The sequence below is a fragment of the Rhipicephalus microplus genome, chromosome 4 (assembly GCF_043290135.1).
Source record: "Rhipicephalus microplus isolate Deutch F79 chromosome 4, USDA_Rmic, whole genome shotgun sequence".
NCBI classification, from domain to species: Eukaryota; Metazoa; Arthropoda; class Arachnida; order Ixodida; family Ixodidae; genus Rhipicephalus; species Rhipicephalus microplus.
The window spans coordinates 117371481-117379930 of NC_134703.1; positions in this window are offsets into that span (position 1 = coordinate 117371481).

Sequence of the window (8450 nt, forward strand, 5' to 3'; positions counted from 1 at the left end):
ACCAGATGTATCCGCTATGACTGCAATACTCTTGAGCATTTTCCCCGCTTTGTTGCACTGGTCTTCAATAAATCAGTAGAGTAATATACACTGCTCTTGACGACACTTTCTCGAAGGTTGAGAAAACCCACAGGATAGTTTTTAATACAGAACAGCGCCAAAAGTCAGACGCGGCTTCAATTTTATGATTTCCAAAAAAATAAAACATCCCCTATAATTTGTATTGTGCCGGGGCTTTGGAATGCAGCACAGACACCACGATACTTTTCAACAGGTATTTCTAGTAGTTACATTGCAAATAAAATCCAAAACATTAGTGCGAAGGTCATTCATGCACTAACAATTGTGCTTCTGAGCATGCAGATGAAGGAGACGGGAAAAAAATTTAAGCTCTGCGCAGGTATTGAACCCCGTGCGGCCATGTTTCATCAGCGGCGCGTGCACAATAGATGTCGCACAGCCGCAGACTGAATAATTGATTAATATGTGGGGTTTAACGTTCGAAAACCACAATATAAGATTATGAGAAACGCCGCCGAAGAGGGCTCCAGAAATTTCGGCCACCTGGGGTTCTTTAACGTGCACCTAACTCTGAGCCTACAACATTTTCGCCTCCATCGGAAATGCAGCCGCCGCAGCCGGGATTCAATCCCGCGACCTGCGAGCCAGCAGCCGAGTACCTTAGCCACTAGACCACCGTGGCATGGTGCATAGCCGCCGATGAACGGGCGATTTGGGGGTGGCATGAATCGGCAACGCAAGTGCTGATCAGCGCAAAGCTTCATTGAATTGATCTCAAAAAGGAGCCCGGTCTGCAAATCAAGATCATTCAAATAAAATATCCGTTGTTCTTTTGACTTTTTCATAGAGTGCGTAGACTTTTCCACAGAGAGCATATTAAAGCCACCGGGGATTTCTAAAAGTTTGTTAATTTGAAATATTTGTTATACGGGCATTTTTACGAGTTAGAATTTTTTGTATTAGTGGGTGCTAGTTCTTGACAGTTCGTGGCTTATGTTTCTTTTTCCTATCGAAAGGATAAAAGTGGCAAGTATTTTGAGATATTCATCATCAAATTTAAAGATGATATCGAAATTGACCGCACCCGACACGCAGAAGACACAACCACCTTTTTAAGCCAAATCCAAACTTTCATGCCGAGAGAATGTGCAAATGAGAATCAAGGTGCTTCAAAATCTAGGGGAGGGGGGGGGGCGAGAAGTCGTGCGAAAAACAGAATTACGACGGTTATCGTTTGCGTGTGCTGTGTGGCACTTATATATATATTTCTTATATAGTCATGAGGGGCGCAATTTTTTCGGCTGTCTGCAAAAATGAGCATTCTAATGGTTGTTCCGTATTTTATTTTGTTCAGAGGAAACTAAGCTACTGCGCTTGTTTTGGCGCACCACCCCCAAGACACAGATAAACAACAACTATCGCACACAAACAGATATAGGTTGATCTGCTGGTGCTTAAGAGATTCCTTGCAGGTATCCACAGCTAGATAAAGTTGCGACCCTCTTTTATTAGGCGAGGACCTTGCACTTATCAGTATCTCCTTGCTTAAGTTTTTTGTTTCACCGGGTCGTTCGAACTGAAGCTATTATGACCGTTATGCTTCCGAGAAAAATGCTCCGTTTTTAATCTGTGAGCGTATATTGCACAGCTGTTACATCGTGTCTATGTTTTCTTGTTTTATGTGCCACTGAAATAAATTTGGTATACCGAATAGTTGTACTCGCCTGAAGTGCTGTTACTTGTATGCAATGAGCTTCCTTGTTTTAATCACCAAACATTGACAGCTCATAAGGCCTCAAGTAAGATGGACGCGGCAGCCATTATTTTTTGGTGGGTACGGCTTTACTCCTGGAGAATTATTTCCACTACAGCATTTTTTAGGGGCGAAGCTCCTTAAAGCGGCACTCGTTCGTCCCTCGTAGTCGTAGTCGTTGTCGTAGTCTGTAACCAGTGTTACATTTTGACCTGTAAGGTGGTGCCGGTGGGAGATTTCTCCTGTGCTTTGTTGAACAAAAAAAAAAAACTCGCGGCGTACGCGTTAACCAAAAGCCGAATGCTCCTGTCTCTCATTCCCCATTAGCAGCCATTGGCATGTACATTGAACACTATCTGACAAGAAAGGGTTTCTACGTTATACTTGCTGGGTGTAACTTCCTTAGTTTTAGAAAGGCTTAGCGAGCGTTGAGCCGCAGGGCCATGAATACAATGAACTAGTACATACCATGAACTCGAGGTGGTTGAAGGTGGGAAGTAGATACGAAGCGCAAGCCGTAAGAAAGTGTGCGTGTGCCACCTCTCGTTCAGTCCCGGGAATGTCCACCGGATGGCGGTGCTTCTGTATGCGGAATATACGATGAAAAGATGGTGGTACTTGGAGCGTTGACTACAAGGACGAACGGACACACTGACAGATGCATGGACGGACGCATGGATGGCTGCACGGACGGATGGACGCATGGACTGACGCAGGGGCAGATACATGGACGAACGCAGGGGCGGACACACGAGCAGATGCACGCACGGCCGGGCGAATGAACGCACAGACGGTCGCATGGACGGACGGAAGCAAGAACGAATGGACGGAAACATGCTTCGCTCCACTCTCCATGATTCATCCCGTGGATATTCTGCCGCTTTTTTATTTGCAATTTGTTTACAAAATTTACAACGTTATATCCATAATTGAAATATGTCAGCGGAGCAGGGGTGGATTCCGGCATAAAACCCTTTCATGATAAAAGAAGAAACGCTTGCCTATCTTCCTAGTATAAAAGGAAAGAGATGGACAGTGTGCGCGTTTAGAAAAATGTATTGTCAGAGACGGCAGACGTCAATTTTATTCAACATTTTACACAGTGTGCTCCTGCATGACTTCTCAATAGATTCGAATGGAGAACCAGAAACGCTCCCATACGGTACTTTTCAAAACCACAATACTTGCTCAAGATAAACAGCTGCTAGCTCTTGTACATATCACAGGCGTTTTCGGTAAAGTGGTGTCCACTGCAAGAAGCATCAATTAGGTTGTTTTCCATTGCAAGATTTTAGCTAGAGCGACTGAACACCACCAGTCGTGCCTAAATTATTTCAAAAAAGGCTTCCCAAAAGTGCACATAAACAATTCCAGGCCCCTGGCACGTGTCTAATGATGGTAGGTGCGGAGGTGGGAGTAATTAGCAAAACACAATATAGAACGAATTGCGGACCATTTTACTCTGCGAATGCATGAGAAAAGATGAATTTTTTAGAAGTTTATTTCTTTATGAGACAGGAGAAAATGAGTATTGCTTCGGCCAATGAAAGCACGAGAGACATTATTTTCGGTGTTTTGAGTGTAGTGTAGTTATTATGGTATAGATTCAGATGAATTAAAGTCGACAAAAAGTCACCTTTTTGCGTGAGTATGCCACCACAACGGTTGAATGACGCGTACAATGCTTCACCTATTCAGTTACGAATAAAGATGCTTCCCGGTTCATTTTATTGAAAATTTCTCGGCGTGTAGCCAATTCATAGAAGCGTTGAACAGTTCCAATTTTACCGAAGGCGGCGAATGTTGCACATATTTTTGCCAGAGGTGGTCACGTGCCGCGGGATTTTTCCGCGTGGTGGCAGCAGCCCAATAAACTCACGTGTGCTGTTCTGAGGCGTTAGTTCTGTACTGCAAAGGGCCTTGCTAGAAAGGAGCGAAAGACAATGAACTTTGACAAGACTATGTTTGTCAGCTAAACCTATCACGTGCCACATAATGCCCTAGCTCTCGAAAAAGAAAGTTTTTCCTCCTCACCACTTTGGCCACCAGTAGCACTGGGTAACTCTTCCAGGAATTACGCGCACAAAAGTATCCAATAAGTGGAAGGAGCTCTGTAAACCATCGAAGCTCAATAACTAGAGCTTCCTTAAGTTCGATGAAAGCAAAATATGAGTCCAGTGCACTGTGAGTTGTCGGCTAATGTTAAAGGATACCAACAAGGGGGTTGAAACTTCAGAAGCTTTCACTATGTCGTCTCTCATATTCTTATGGGGGTTTTGGCACGTAATTCTCCAGGTAACATCATTATTATTATTATTATTATTATTATTATTATTATTGCCAAAGCGTCCGGCACGTTAATAAAAGGCCGTGTGTTCTGAATTTATAGAGAATAGCTTGATTTCCCGTATATTTAATATTAATAAATTTATGCCACAAGTACTACGTCAGATTTCAAATTAACAGATAGTGTCACCTACGCTTGCCTTGGCCTAATTTCAGTTGAAATAATTTTGTACTGTGCATTCTGCAAATTCAGATGGTCAGCAAAGCTGTTCATCACTTACTGCTCATCATAGCGGAGATTTGTAAAGAATAGATTTGTGTTAAAGGTCAGGATGTGACTCAGCCAATCAACACGGTTATAAAGATTGGTTCTGTAGGAAACCAATATACAATGAATAGCTAACGCTACAAGCCAGCGTAATAACCTTACTTAAAATAAATATACTCGCTAGTAATACTACTATTGTCAATTTTAAATAAACCCTGAAGAATGTCATCATTTCTCGAACGACAGCTTCGTCAAAGTTCTCAAAAAGCGGGTGAATTATGTCATGCTCCACCTTAAATCCCTTACTGCTATAAAAAAAACAACAGTTGTGTTCAACCTGTGAAGCCCAGCTGCCTCTGAAAGCTCTAGGACAAGATGGCTTATTCTTATTTCTCATACCTAGTCGATCTTGAGTGTGATAAATAACTATAGATGGCAAAATAACGAAGTTCTTTAGAGAGTGTTGTGCTGAGCAAAATGACGAAACTGCGCAAGTAAAGCAGCAACGTGGGTTGTCGCGTAACCTGTGGAGCATTCTCTGGTACGATTCCTCTAATACAGCAATAAATATCCTGTTTAATGAATTGTATAACTTGTTTGTTGGTACGTAATACAATTTTCGAGCGCTACTAGAGAGGTCATCAATACGTAAGCTAAGATCTGAAAGACAATTCGCCGCTCTGAGAGTTTTGCGATGTAGACCAAGATGATTCAGGATTCCCAAACGGGCAACACTGTTTTTGAGGCTCTCTGCACCCAAATAGACTAAAACAAAAATACTTTTTAGGGGCAAAGCTCCTCCAAGCTGCATCCGTTTGAACCTCGTCGAAGTGCGTAACCAGTCATACGTTTTGACCTGCAAGGTGGTGCCGGTAAGAGATTTTTTTCTGTACGTTGTTGAACAATAAAAAATTCACAGCGTGCGCTTTAACCAAAAGCCTAATTCTCCTGTCTTTCATTCCCCGTTACAGCCATTCGCATGTACATTGGGCACTATCTGACAAGAAAGGGTTGCTACGTTATACTCGCTGGGCGTAACCTCCTTGCTTTTAGAAAGGTTTAGCAAGCGTTGGGCCGCAGTGCCATGAATACAGTGAATTAGTATATACCATGAACTCGAGGTGGTTAAAAATGGGAAGTAGACACGAACCAAAGCGGGATTCTCCTGTCTTTCATTCCCCATCAGCAGCCATTGGTATGTACATTGAGCACTATCTGACAAAAAGAGGTTGCTACGTTACACTCGCTGGTCGTAACCTCCTTGGTTTTAGAGAGGTTTAGCGAGCGTTGGGCCGCAGTGCCATGAATACAGTGAACTAGTATATACCACGAACTCGAAGTGGTTAAAGGTGAGAAGTAGACACGAAGCGCAAGCCGTAAGAAAGTGTACGTGTGCCACCTCTCTTTAGTCCTTGGAATATCCACTGCATAGTGGTGCTTCTATATGCAGAATATATCATGAAAAGATGCGAAATGGTGGTACTTGGAGTGTTGACTAGATGGACGAACGGACACACAGACAGATGCATGGACGGACGCAAGGATGGCTGCACGAACGGATGGACGCATGGACGGACGCAGGGGTTGATGCAAGGACAAACGCAGGCACGGACGCACTTATGCACGTACAGACGCACTAACAGACGTACGCACGGACGGGCGGATGGATGCATGGATGGTCACACAGACGGACGCGTGAACGGACGGAAGAGAAAAGGAATGGACGGACGGATGCTTCGCCCCACTCTCCATCATTCTTCCCGTGAATATGCTGTCATTTTTTGAAGGGCGTGGTGCTTTATGTTCGATGCCTGCTAGAAAGCTAAAAGCCCCAATTCCCCATGGCCTGCAATCCGTCCACCGATAAGTTGTTTCTTTTTTTCAAGATCGCGCTACCGTGAAAAGGGGTGCCATGCTTTTTTGTTACTGGAAACCACCCCCTATCAGGGGCTGTTTGCAAACAGAGGAGATGCGGGCTTGTTATAGATCAACAACAGATAAAAGCCTACAAGAGCACCATTGAAATAGCATAGAGAAACGGCAAGAGATTATGTCCCGATTACGGTGGTAATGGCTGCGGGCGCCGGGGCTGCTGCCATGGAAACATATGGCTGCCCACTCTCAAGACTTAGTCACGTACGCTGGAAAGGAAGCCTCGTACGACGGTCCAATAAGTGAGACAAAGTGAAAATCCGTTTCACGGGTATCAGGAGGAAAACACAGTTACCGAGTGGCAGTGTGTTTAAGAGATCTATGCGCAGAAAAATAGGACCAGCTTCAAGTCTTAAATACATACAAAAAAAATCGCAAACGGGACATTAAAATTCATTGATATCTGGGGCTTAATGTTCCAAAACTACCATATGATTATGAGAGACGCCGTATTGGAGGGCTCCGGAAATTTCGACAACCTGATGTTCTTTAACGTGCACCCAATTCTGAGCACACGGGCCTTTACTTGGCGACGGCTTTTCTCGACAGCACTGTGGAAGCTATAGAGCCGAACCGCCTGCATGCGCGCGCGCAGGAAATTGTACCTATTTTATTTTCTGATTCTAATAGCTACTTGGCCCGAATAAATAAAACTTTCTTCATTATAAGGATAGAACAAGTGTGGGACGCTGTTAATGAAAAAGAAGTTATCCTGCGCCCTAGTTTTTTTTTCTTTTTTATTTGTTGGACGGCACCACGTTTTCCGCACGCCGGCTGCGTCTGCTGTTCGCGTCTTGCGCGCAATCTTAACAACAATCTACAACAACTGTGAGGCTTCTCGAACACCGAGGCGCAGTCTGCGCCGATCATTGCTGACAGCCTTTGAGGGCGTAAACCGAATACAGCAAAACTGAAACACGACAGGCCCGTGGCTGGATCGTGCCACAACCGGCCTTCCATTTCGCCTGTACAAGGGCTCAATAACGTAAACATTAACATTCGATCACGTGTGGCGCGTACCCGTATATACTGGGCTGAACACGGAACCTAAACTTCACTGTTATAAAGGCTGAATAATGCTGGGAAAACGGTCTGAACAACAGAAAATTTTATATGTACCAGTATATCAACAGCACAGTATCTAGCTGCATGTATGCACTCTCATCAAAGTTTAACTCTGACGTTCCCATTTTGCATGCATACATTTTGCTAAACACACTAGCGCAGCGAGCAAACGAAAACCGAAACTGGAACCGAAATCGGCTGCAAGCTGCCGGACTACTTGCGTAGTAACACAAATGTGCGGAGGCCCCGCCTCCGTAGCCTTCGCTCCAATGTCAAGAAAAGCTGTCGCCGAGTATACAGTATTTCTGCCTCCATCGGAAATGCAGCCACCGCATGCGGGATTCAATCCCACGACCTGTGGGTCAGTAGCCGAGTACCTTAGCCACGAGACCACCGCGGCGGGGCACGGGACAATAAAACGTATGCCGAGTTATTTATGGTATAGTGCGAATGTTTGATGCCACATTGCAGCATAGAAAATAATTTCTAGGTACAACAACAAAAAACAAAAAAATTGCAGCTCCCACGTACAGTGGGAATCGATGATATGCGAAGCACGAATGAGGAAGGTTGATATGTCACTGTAATATCAGAGAGATCCTACGAGGTGGAGGTAAGTGATGCCGTACAAGAATTACGTGTAACGATTATCATGTTTTAATGTGTTGTTTACCTTTGTCACATATTCATATCACGTGATACCAAATTTAGTGTATGTGGAGCTATAAAAACGGCCGCGAGCACGCTAAGAGCGTGGTATGTTGTCATTTTCTTAAATGACACGCTTGTCAGCATTATCATGTTGACAGCATTCATATACTTTCGTCATTCATTGACGTATGATTGATTAATATGTGGAGTATAACGTCCCAAAACCACTATTTGTTTAGGGACGCTGTAGTGGAGAGCTCCGAAAATTTCGACCACCTGGGGTTTTTTTTTTACGTGCACCCAAATCTGAGCACACGGGCCTACAACATTTCCGCCTCCATCGCAAAGGCAGCCAGCCGCCGCAGCCGCGATTCGATCCCGCGACCTGTGGGTCAGCAGCGAGTACCTTAGCCACTAAACCACCGCGGCGGGGCTCATCCATTGACGTAATGTAACACTAACTTTGGTATATGT